This window comes from Rhinolophus hipposideros (genome assembly GCF_964194185.1).
Source record: "Rhinolophus hipposideros genome assembly, chromosome: 7".
NCBI lineage: Eukaryota > Metazoa > Chordata > Mammalia > Chiroptera > Rhinolophidae > Rhinolophus > Rhinolophus hipposideros.
In genome coordinates, this window is record NC_138053.1 from 71,384,258 (window position 1) to 71,396,644 (window position 12,387).

Consider the following 12,387-nt stretch of genomic DNA (forward strand, 5'->3'; position numbering starts at 1 on the left):
ACTATTTCTAGTATTTTTGTAGATTCCCTAGTATTTTCTTTATAAATAATCAAATCACCTATGAATTTAAGGTAATTTCATTTCTTTCTGATTTTTATATCATAAATCTTTTATTTCTTGTCTTACTCCAATCACTAGGACTTCCAACTAATGTTGAAGAGAAGTGATGGTTGTTGGTATTTTGGGCTTGTTTCTATTACATGGGAAAAAATAGTCAATAATTTTACTAATGTGTATGAAATTAGCTGCAGATTTTCACATATGCCCTTAACAGATTAAGGAAATCCCCTTTTATTTCTACCTTGCTGAGAATATTGATCATAAATGGGTGCCGAATTTTCCCAAATGCTTTCTCTATATTTATTGCAATGATCATATTATTTTTCTCCTTTATTCCATTTATATATTTTCTCCTATATTCCATTTCTCCTTTATATCATTTATATTGTTTTCCTTTATTCCATTTAAATCTATAGATTTATAGATTTATTTTAAATGTTAAAACAAATGGGCATTTCTAATATAAACCTTGCTTAGTCAAGAATATACTTGTTATGCTAATATTTTGTTATGCTAATATTTTGCTAGCTATTTTTGTGTCTATATTCACAAGGGACATGGTCTTTAGTTTCTTTCTTTCTTTTTTTTCTTTTTTTTTTTTTTTGCAATGCCTTACTCTGACATTCTATTAGTCTCATAAAATGATTTGGGAGCAATATAGAATCCTCTTTTTCACAAAATGTTTAGTGTAACATTGGAATTATTTTTTTATTAATGTTTCTTAGAATTCACCAGTGGAACCATCTGTGCCTGTACTTTACATTGTTGTGAAAAATTTTTATAATAATTCTTTTTACTTAAGAGATATAGGGCTATTATTCATATAAGTTTGGGAGTTACTGAGCTTTTGTGACTCTATAAACTTATGTCTTTCACAATTTTGGCCACTTTTTTTCTCCTTCTCTTCCTCCTCTTTCTTTTTCTTGCCATATTTTCTTTCTTTTACCCTTTGGGACACAATTACACATGTACTATTGGTATTTGCTGATTGTCCTTTATCTTGAGAAAGGGTCACATGTTCCCGATTCTTCATATGTTGAGTGAATTTGGTTAATATACTAGACATTGTGAATGATATGCTGTGCATTCTGTTATATTCCTCTGACTTTAATTTGACTGGATTCAATGTGCAAATTCTTCGGTAGCTCAGTTATTTTATCTTAACTAGTGTGTGTTTCACGCATTCATTCCAGTGGCTAGCCAGATAATGTTGTGAAGCTTACATAGATAATTTGGAACTCCCATTTTCTGGTTTTCCACTTTCCGGTATTGTTCCTCAGTTTCCAATGGTCAAGGTCATCACTAGGCATTCTGGTGTGTCAGATCAGAAAGCCTATGTTTTATTAGTTTCAGGTGTACAAAATAATGTAACAGACATTTCAACTTAAAAAAAAAAAAAAAGAAGGAAAGACAGCCTGTGTTTTTCCATCAGAGTTTCAGTCATCCCACATGGCTGCTCACTGTAGTTTATTCCTCCCTTCATAAACGAAAACTGCCACAGTTTCAGTGACCACATCTGCATATGACAATGGCTGGCATAAGAAAAGAGTCATCTTTATTAGTAAAGTTGCCATAAGCCTTCCCCTATGCCAGTACTATGTCACATGCCCATCCTAAAACCAATCACCAGTAAAGACAATGGTATATTACTTTGTCTCAGGGAGGTATATGGCCAGGAGGGTGGGTTTACCAAATAAATTAGAGACAATGTCACAAAGCAATAGGCTGGTAATAGTTCTTGGATAGACAGCCAATAGTGCATGCTACATAAACCTCTGCATTGCAAAATACCAAGAGACAGTTTTCACATATACTAACACAGGAATGATGAGCCCCAGGATTTTGCAATGTGGTATTGTTAAAATTAATTACTAATTTTACAAAAACAGAATTGGGAAATATATAAAGTGAAATCAGTTTTAATTCCATCTAACTGCAGAGCCCCCTAAAAGGGAATGAGATATGTATTGGTTAAGAATTCAAGGTATGAACACCCTAAGTATGGACTTTAAGAAACAAGGAGAGCTTTCTAGGAGTATATAGAGTAATATATAATCACACTGAGAAAGTGTATGGACAAAAAGAAACTATTAGACTAAGACTTTCTAAAAAGTCTATGGTAAGTTTTCTAGAAAAAAAATAGCAAAGAAAGTGTATTAAAAATAAGAAGCACTAGGTGATAATAAAAGCAACATTCTTTGTTTAAAATGTATTCCTACAAGAAGACAGGTCCAAAATGGGCATGGATGAAGTCCAGTTAGTTGTAGAGTGAGACTGATATTTAAAATTAAGTCAGTTTTCCACCCAGAAGAAAGTAAAGCCAAAGATTATTTTCTTGGGATAAATTCCTACAAATTACCTGGTGAAAGGTACTGTTTTTCTGTTTATTCATGCAGTTTTTTGATAATTCCTTGTCAATTAATTCCTATTGGCATAGAATTTCCAACAGCCCACCATTCCAGTGTCACTGAGGATGCTCAATATTACAAATATAAATAATCAAATAGACTGGTCTCATCCCATCAAGACTGTCTCTTGATTTCTTATCTTTAACCAAGTACTGTAGACTTGACTTCCAACTTCTTCCCAGTCTAAAGTACCCATATTTATGCCAGTTTTCACAGAAACTTGTATAAGATTTTTAAAAATCCATTTAGTTGGAGTTTCCTTTATCTACGTTTGTATTTACTCACTATATTTCTCACTCTATTACTTACTATCTTTTTAAAACAACAATTTTACATTCTGTTTGCTGTAACAGATTGGTATAATGAAAAACAATATTGGAAAATTGTGCACACGGCTTCTATAGGTTCTGTAACTAATTAGCTGTGTAATCCTGAGCAAGGGATTTTCTCTTTATGGACTATACTTGCCAGAGTTGCAACTGTAGGGGAAAAAAATGAAAATAGAGTTTGGTATTAGATGGACCTTTCAGTTCCACCTTCCACAAATCTACAATTATCCCACGAAATAGTTTAAGTGATAAGAACAGACTTTCAATGCTAAGTACCATCTAGTTCTACTACTGCCATAGTACAATGCTAGTAAAATACATTTTTCATTATTCTGGGCCTCATAGTTGGAATATTTTAGAACCAAAGCTATCTAAATATTTTTGCCTAAATATTAGCCTAGGCCACATAATTATTAGTGTGTCAGAACCAGAAATCTAACCTAAATTTCCTAACTTCCAAGTTTAATGCTCTTCCCTCTTTTTCCATTCACTTGAAAATGTAATACTCACAAACTGTATAAGCCTGACAAATATTTTAAATTATTCTTTCCTCCCTCCATGAACATGGTAGACATATTATTAGTGGAGATAATTCAAACACAAGTCACCAAGCTTTTGTCATTCTGCATCTCACTGGCATCCTGGAATAGATTCAGTATTCTCCAGTAATGTGAAAGTCTCAAAAGAGAAGGCTGAGAAATTGTATATTTTCCTATAAGAACAGTTCCAGGAAACACACTTTCATCAGAAAATGAACCCAAAATAATATTCAATGGTACATAGCACATGCACCGCCTGCTGAGGCAAAGACGATTGGAGTTTAAAAATACTGCTCGATCTAAAACACATTACCTTCACATTCTATAAATTTTAAAACCTTTTAAAATGAAAAGTCATGAAAAATCTACTGGTTAAAGATTCTCTTCCTTCTAAAACAAAAGCATGTTATTTTCACTCACTTTAATAATAGCCATACAATAGCGCTGAAAATAAAGTGATTTATGTAAGTGGTCTTAATGATGATGTCACTTTGGGAAAATATACTCAAGAGGTCAACCATTCTCTTCTGTCCTCTTCCTACCTAAGCTTCCACAAGAACCTCATATACGCTTAGAATTGAGAGAAGGTCCTCATCCAATTATCCCCACTAAAGAGGAAGTGGGTTCAGGCCCTTAGTTGCAGCTGCTTTGATGAAAGGCAGGGATCTCTCATCAGAGCCCCCTCCATTTGCAAGTCAGCAGAGCTGCTCTCTCCTTCCTGTCTTCACTGGGTCCTAGTAGGAAGCAGCCTATATGACAAAGTAGCCCTTCATCCTCTCTCAACTATAATTTACTTTCAGCTTCTTCCCTTTTCTGATGGAAGTTGGGGCACACAGAGCTTTCTCTTTTCCCTTCACCAACATAAAATTGGCCACAAATTTCCAATTTTTCCTAACAGTCAGTGGAATGGCTTTGGAAAATTTACTTGGTACTAACGACAATTCAACAGGAATAAAAGAATCCCCTTCAAATGACAGAAGCAAATATTTTTAAGACAAAAAAGTGATGTAAATGAAACTGGCTCCCAAAACTTTATACAACAATTAATTTCTTCCTGAAACATTTATCTACTGTCATGTGGATATAGCCTTGTGTATTTTCAGTAGGCCTAAAAGGGTAGTGTTTATCAATAAAACGTTCCTAAGTACTAAAACTAATTATACTTTATATTGCTAAATCTGGAAGTTGCTTTATTAAAAAAAAAAAATCTGAGGTTTCTATCTTTACCAAATATGTGGCTTCCTTGCTGTCTGTATTTCATTTGCCTTGCTTATTTACCAAAAGATAAACTAGTCACTTCCCTGCCCCCCCACACACGGCTTTGTTAGTTATAATTATTTTTTAACCTCACTACAATTTTATTTTGGACTTTGATAACGGAGATCCTGTTCTTAGGTTTACTTTGTGTTTTCTAATTTAAAAGTTTACTTAATTTAAAAATACATTAACAAAATCAACTGACAATCTCAAAATATTAAGACAGAGTTGAAAATGGCAGCAAAATTTGCTGCCTAAATTCTAACTCTTTAAGCAATGACTAAATAGGAATTTTTTCCTTTCGGCCCTCATTTTTCTTCTTCTTTTTTTAATGACTTGGCATCATGCCTCAGGGTTTTAGTGGTCAAATTGGGATATTGTGTTAAGAATTCTCACGAAGGAAGCTCCAAAAGCTGACTGGAAATCTTCTCAAGTAGTTTGAAAAGTTCTTTCCCCAACTAATTATGGAGAACCTATGTGCAGCCATGCAGTCTTCGGTTTCTAAGCAAAATAACCAAATTATTTTTTATCTTGGCACAAAACTAGCTCAGGAGTCAGGTCTCTGTCCCAAGGGAAAGAAAGAAAAGGGTAACTTGACACAGAGCACAGCCCCCAAGTTAGAAAAAAAAGGCTCTCTTTACTGTTACTGTTAAAGTATCAATAATCAAGCAGAAGACGCAGTTTTGCAGAACAAATGTCTGCATTTAGGAAAGAAATAAAGAAGCAGAGGACATGCTTTTATTTGAGTATGTTTTCAGAACCCAGAACTTTCTGGAGAAATAATAAAATCAGGCACCTGAAAGAGAAAAAGGCATCAATGAAAAGTACCACTGTCTTTATCCTTTATAGCCTTTCAACTCAGATACTTCCCGACTTTCCCAATTGGCATTTCTGAACTTCAAAGTACTCACTTTGAGTACCCAATGCTTTTCTATCCACAGGATTGTGTCAAAAGATGAAAATAAGTCCTGGCTCTGACATTTGGTCAGGTTACTTTACCTTCCTGGACTTCAACATAGAGAGGGTGCCAAAAAAATGTATACACATTTTAAGAAAGGAAAAAGCTGTATTAATATATACCAATAACAAAAGATGAATACAAGTCATGTTTGACTTCTGCAATTACAAAAGGTACTCAAACTGGTTACAGTCGGCATCCAGACACTTCTGATTATGGCAAACTACTGCCTGAGCAACGTTGACCAAAGTGTTAACATCTCTTAAAATATGTATACCTTTTTCTGGCACCCCCACCCACTATATATCTAAGGTTAATACTCCTCCTCTATCTTGCTTGCTGATGACAAAGCACTCACATGTATTCTTGAAACACTTAAATTTCTTTGATACATCAGCTATTCATAGTTGCTTTCCAATAACAATGGGCTACTTTTCCTGTTCTACTAACCAATTCTTTTATTAGACTTATCTCTTGCAATCTAGAAGTTGACCTCCAGAAGAGACGGAATCTAGCAGAATTCAATAAGCGAATATTGAAGTGCAAAAGTTGTTTATATATTTGGAGGAAGATGGTCAAAAAGTGCAAATTTCCATTTATAAGATAAATAAGTACTAGGGCTATAACGTACAATATGACTGTAGTTGACACATTAACAGAGCTATATGATATATAGGAAAGTTGTTAAAAGAGTAATCCTAAGAGTTCTCAACACAAGGATAATTTTTTTTTTAACTTTCTTTTTATTGTATCTATATGAGATGATGGATGTTAACTAAACCTACTGTGGTAACCATTTCACAATATACGTAAATGTAGACCTTAAACTTATACAGTGAGGAATGTCAATTATATCTCAGTAAAAATGGGGAAAAAAAGAGAATAATGACAATGGACCACTTTAGCTCTTGGCCATCTTCTTAATACATGCTTTAGAATTAAAAAAAAAAGATATATATATATATATATATATATATATATATATATATATATATAAATATTTTTCAATTAATTCCAAATGACCTGACAGGATTTACTTTTCAATAATTCAAGACTAGATATCTAAGGAGAGGTGCTTGAAGCTGTGTGTGTGTGCGTGTGTGTGTTTTATGACAAGAATGGGAGAAGTACGGTAATTTCCCACAATTAAGTTTCTAATTGTAGAAAATATGAGAGTTAAATATTTCTCATATGTATTTCCCTATTTTTAATGACACCAAATATAGATAAAACAGTAAAAACAATAATAGCTAAATAAATAAATCCAGAAAACGTTAGCTGGCATTGGTGGCATAGTGGTGAGCATAGCTATTTTCCAGAAATGTTGCTATCTTGTGCTATAAAGTAGGAATAATATACCCTAATCCCACCCACAAATGAGTGTGACTTGGTTAAAGGCAAGACAGTGTTCCTTTCTCATAAGTCAGTCAATGAAACATTTTTAAGTTCTTTCTTACTCTGCCTATAAAATTCTAATATATTGAAACCAAAATACCCAAACTGCCACTGATAACTGAAATAAGAATGTAAAAGCCAGAATGGTATTGGCAAGAAGGAGTCACTACTGATTCTTGAGCAGAAGTTAATTTTAAAATAATGTTATCTTTGAACTGTTATCCTGACAGCAGTCTCCTTATCCCTTAGCTAGAATTCTAGTGATTTATTGCTATGCTCTACTAATTCAGGGAGAGCCTAACACGTTCTCAAACACAAGGGCATGCTCCTCTAAAGGCATATGTTGAAACAAACCCTGAGAATTTTCCAAACAGCTTGCTAAAGGCACCAGAGATTCTGACATCTTCCCTTTCTCCCTTCCTGTTCCACAGCCTCACAGGGGCCACTGTTGTATTTGCAAGTGTATTGCATCCTTGAAGCATGTGAATGCTGAAATTCCTGTGATTTGCTAGCTTAATGCATACATAGTAGCTCATCTCTGTTAGCCCTGTCATCCTGGGCAGCCTGCTTTATCTTCCAAGGCCTTTTTCCTCCCCACCTTTTTAAAATTTATTTTTCATGTTTTATTTCCAACTATAAAGTAAGGGCAGTAGAACTAAGGAAGTTAAATTATTTTCCAAAAGTTTATCATTGTTCAGGGTGATGAGGTGAGAGGATAAAAGAGAAAGACTTGAGATTTGAACTCCATAAATTCTAGGCTATATTGATTTCTGTAAGAAGTTATTTGTCTATGAAATCTGTGGAATTGTCTAGACAGTAATCAAGCCACAAAATTACCTCTATATGTGTTTCATCTTAGCAGTTTTGGTACTATACCCAGCTTTTATGCCTAATTCAAGGCTCTCTGCATCTTCATTTTTAAAGAATTGCCTTTAGATGAAAACCAATGAAGTAGGCTAGAAAATAATATTATTAATTTCCCTCTTTTTTATACTAAGCTATAAACAAAGGTCAAATACAACAAATTTACTCACAAAAATTAATGATTTTAAAGATTAGTAAGGATTTATATTAAGAAACATTTAAATTTTTCATAGTAAACTGAAAAGAAAACTAATTTTAATATAGAGCTTCTACTACAGCTTTCGACAATATATATCATTTATGAACATATTTCTACTTTACTAAATTTTTTTCTGAATTTTTCAGGTAAAATTATTGCACATTTAGCAGTGACAATGTTTTACTTTTTGATCTTCAACCTCAAAATTATTCACCAAATAAAAAAACCTCGCTGTAATAATCAATCAAAACTCAATACTAGATTATGTAGTTTTGAGGGCAAATGCCGGGTGTCATGCTCTTTGTATAGCACAAGGAATATAGCACATTAAGCAAGCACTAGACTTTTATTCAATAACACTTCTCTGTTCTCTTGCATATATACAGAATCCATACTATTTTGCACTGGTTACTTACTACAGAAGAGGTATACTGTAGTTGGTGTCCTGACTAGGACACAGAATTTACCAGGATTGATTCAGGTGAAGAGACTTGAACAAAGTTACCAGTTACAGAGGTGTAGATAAGTGAAAGGAACAAACAAAGGGATGCTGAGCTCACCAGCAACAGAGAGGAACTGTTACCACTCCTTGAGCTTAAGGGGCAAGGGGAGGATTTATTATTGCAGGGACTCCAGTGGGAAGTGTTGATCTGGAGATAGACAGCCACTGCCAGAAAAGGGACCCTGAAACAAAGAGGAGAAGGCCAGGAAGGAGTACCCAGAGTTCTCTCTCCTTCTGTGCTCTGATCTTCTGAAGCTTCCATTTTTCCACTGACAAAACCAACTGCAAGTCATCTGTCCAAGGGACACTGGTGACGCAGAGATGTCACCACAGAGCTGAACAGAGAAGGGCAAAAACTGGATCTGGGGACCAATCCAAAAAAAACCATTACCACAAATATTGCATTCCCCAAACACAATAATATTTCTGTTAATAGTAATTTGTAGATAATAAATCTTTGTCAAAGTCTATTTAACAGTGGCAAAATTTGTCAAGTAGGGAAAATGGGTCTTAGGTCGAATTATATTTAACCATATGTACGTTTTAACAGGAGGCACAGGGGAGAGCCGATGGATTAGGAAAATCATTGGGAAGTAATTAAAATAATAAGCTAGAAAGCATATAACGTGCATCCAGGAGTCTGAGAGAAGAAAGAAAGAAGAGTAGGTCAGGTTGAGTTGGCAGAAAGGACACAGCCAAAGTCCCCAGATTGCATGAGAAACTGTGAGGGATTGTTCCAGGGACACAAAATAGGAAAAGATCTAGTCTTGATCATTTATGAAGCCCGAGAATAGAAGTCAGTTTCTTTCAGCTCATTTTATAGAGTAAGATAACCAGAAAAAAATTTCAGGGGCTCTTCTTTCTCCTCCCAAATCTCTCCATTTGCTTTTTGAGTCCTAAGATAGCCCTATTTTGTCCATCATTAATAATAAAGTATATAAAATTACTCATTCACTTATGCATTCATGCTCTTTACAAGGTAAGTTGGTCTGTCTTATTTATTAGTAAAATCGTGCACCATGCACACTGCCTAGCTGGCACATAATAGGTATCAATAAACATTAGCTGAATAAAAAACACTTAAGTGAATAGATTTAGAAATGGACACACTATAAATGCCTATTGTTGTAAGACACTGTTACTTTAAAGAAAATATTATGACCTGCCCATTAAATCACAAACATAAATATTGTGACTGACAGAATGTTTAAAAGTTTGATCTTGGATACAGGACTGAGAAACCTAGAGGGCTTGAAGAGGAAAGAGGCACAGCTCTACCAAGGGACAGCTGGGAACACAGAAAACAAACAGAACCCTTCAAAAAACTTCACAACTTTGTCAAAGGAAAGTTCTGTTTACCATCAGTTGGGAGGAGACAAACAGCAGCTTTGTGGAAATTTGTTTGTTGTGTTTGGTGCCAAGATGCAGAGCTCAGTTTCCAGGAATTTTTGGTGATTTCTTGTATGATTTTAACATTCTTACATAGAATTTTTTTTTTTTCCATCGAATGACCCTTTTCAACATCTAAGCCATTTTTTCTTCTCAATAATAGAGCATTAAAACTGTTTGAATGCTAGGGAATAGAAAATTTACCTTAGTTTCAAACTTTGAAAAACAAAAGTTAAGCCAGTACCTATGCTTTTAAATATTACACTGCTTTATGAAAGTTTAATATTAGAATATAGAAAGCAGAATCAAATTATAAATCTACTTTGCTGGAAGATGCCATACATTTTCTGTAGAAATTTATAAATTCAAATTATATAGAAAAAAATCCTTGAATATGCTGAAAGTGTTATGCACTGCCTTCTAATCGTGTTCATTTCACAAGCTTTGATAAAATAGCCCCCTTTGCCAAATATGTATTAATATTTATTTGGCTAATCAACTGGTACTTAATAATGCATCACTAAACTATTTTATTACTTTTCTATGCCTAATTTATTATAGCAAAGATACATTTGTTTTCCTTAAGTAAAGACTTCTAACTCTTTTTATCATGTCCACCCTGGCATCTAAAGAGTGGTCAGGGCTAAGAAGAGGAGCAGGGAGGGAGAAGTGAGAAAATAGACAGAACAGGCATTAAAAAAAAGAAATTAGGACAACAGCCTTTCTAGTCTAGTACCCGAGTTCTAAACTCTGTTCCACCACTGAGTGACTTGGGCATCAGCTCATTGATCTACAAAATGAATGAGCCGGATTGAATTATTGCTAAGATTCCCACTGGCTATGAAGTATTGCTCTCTGTGAGGTAAGACCTCTTTTCCTTTCACTTGTAACCCCTTGTTATATAGTAAGATATCACCGTTTTATTTGCTGCAATGTCACTGGCTGTAAGCATCACCTCTAACTGCATCCTGGGAAGAACACAAGCCCCGACAATGCCTTAAAACTGGCATCTTCTGTATCCAAAAAGGATAATGGATTGCACACTCGGACTCACATACTCATAAGTGCTGCAGTGCAGATTTCAAAAATGAGGCCTGCCCATGTCCATTTGGTAGAATAGCCTGGCTGACTTTTGACCTGACTTAGCTATTATTTGAAGCAGCTTATTGACACTGCCAATAACATCCTACATAATAGGACACACATCTTGTAACTGAACCACAGAGAGTGCCCAGTAGCATAAAGAATATAGGAAACAACTTACTTAAAATGTAAACTGCTCAAACCGAATAGCTAACGAAGGAACTAGAAATACATATGCAAACTGCTTTTCTGAGGTTAAATAGCCACGTTTTAGGATTCTTCAATGTCTGCTGCCATGGTCTTGCTTTTAAAAGCCTCAATAATTTCTCAAAACATCATATTAAACAAAAGGCCACACCTATTCCCCCCCATCAAGATTTAGCCTAATATTACTGGATTTGTTTAGAGCGTAGAAATAAATAAAGCATGCCTTCTAGACGTTAGAAAAAAGGAGAAAAAACAGCCTTTTAGAATTAGTAGGTACTACTCTAATCTGAAGCTTGTACTGTCCTTTTCAATCGCTGCAGAGAAACAATTAATAAAGGAACCCATTAAGACCTGATTATTGCTGCTAAAAAAGGAAGGTAGAATTTCAGTCCTTTGAAGTAACTGAGAATGATTCAGGCCTCATTACAGAGATATAATCTACATTCATACATTTATGTTAGTGATTCAAATCTATTGGGAGAGATTGAATTCCGTTAAATAGTGCATCTTTCCTGTGGAACTTTTCTCAGGCTTTCTCGGGCTAACCTAAGAGGTGACCTAACAATGCAAAGCAGTGAAGTATTTAGGGATTCAACTGCGCTATAAAAGAAAGGCTGTGCAGAAAAGAAAAAGAAGAATGAGATATAATCTAAAAAGCTATGTCAGCTTTTCCTTTGGGCTGTTTTGTAAATGCCCTTCCTGTCATCACGCTGTACAGAAAAGCAGAGAAAGGGCTCTAGAACTTTTAAACACTGCACCTGCTGCAAACAGATTTTAATACGGAACTTTTGAAGATGTGTTTTTTCCCATTTCAGACAGAATAAACAGAAAACTTAAAGATCTGAATAGCTTTTTCCACTGAAGCAGAAAGTTGGTAGCGGCAGTGTGTGTGTGTGTGTGTGTGTATGTGTGTGTGTGTGTGGAGAGGGAGAGAGAGAGAGAGAGAGAGAGAGAGAGAGAGAGAGAGAGGAGACTTTCTTTGGGGTACGGGTGGGGTCTCTTATGAGTTAAAAAAAAATAAAACTATCTCAAGCTGGCATCAATGGTGTTGATGCCCAGTGTAGAGAAACCTCAACATAATAACTTCCTGTGTTTTGTAATTTTTCACGACAGAATTTTTATTGTATGGTTTCATCAAACATAATTTTTAAAAAACATGTAGTTTTAATTAGTTGTCAATTCAAACATTTGGATTCT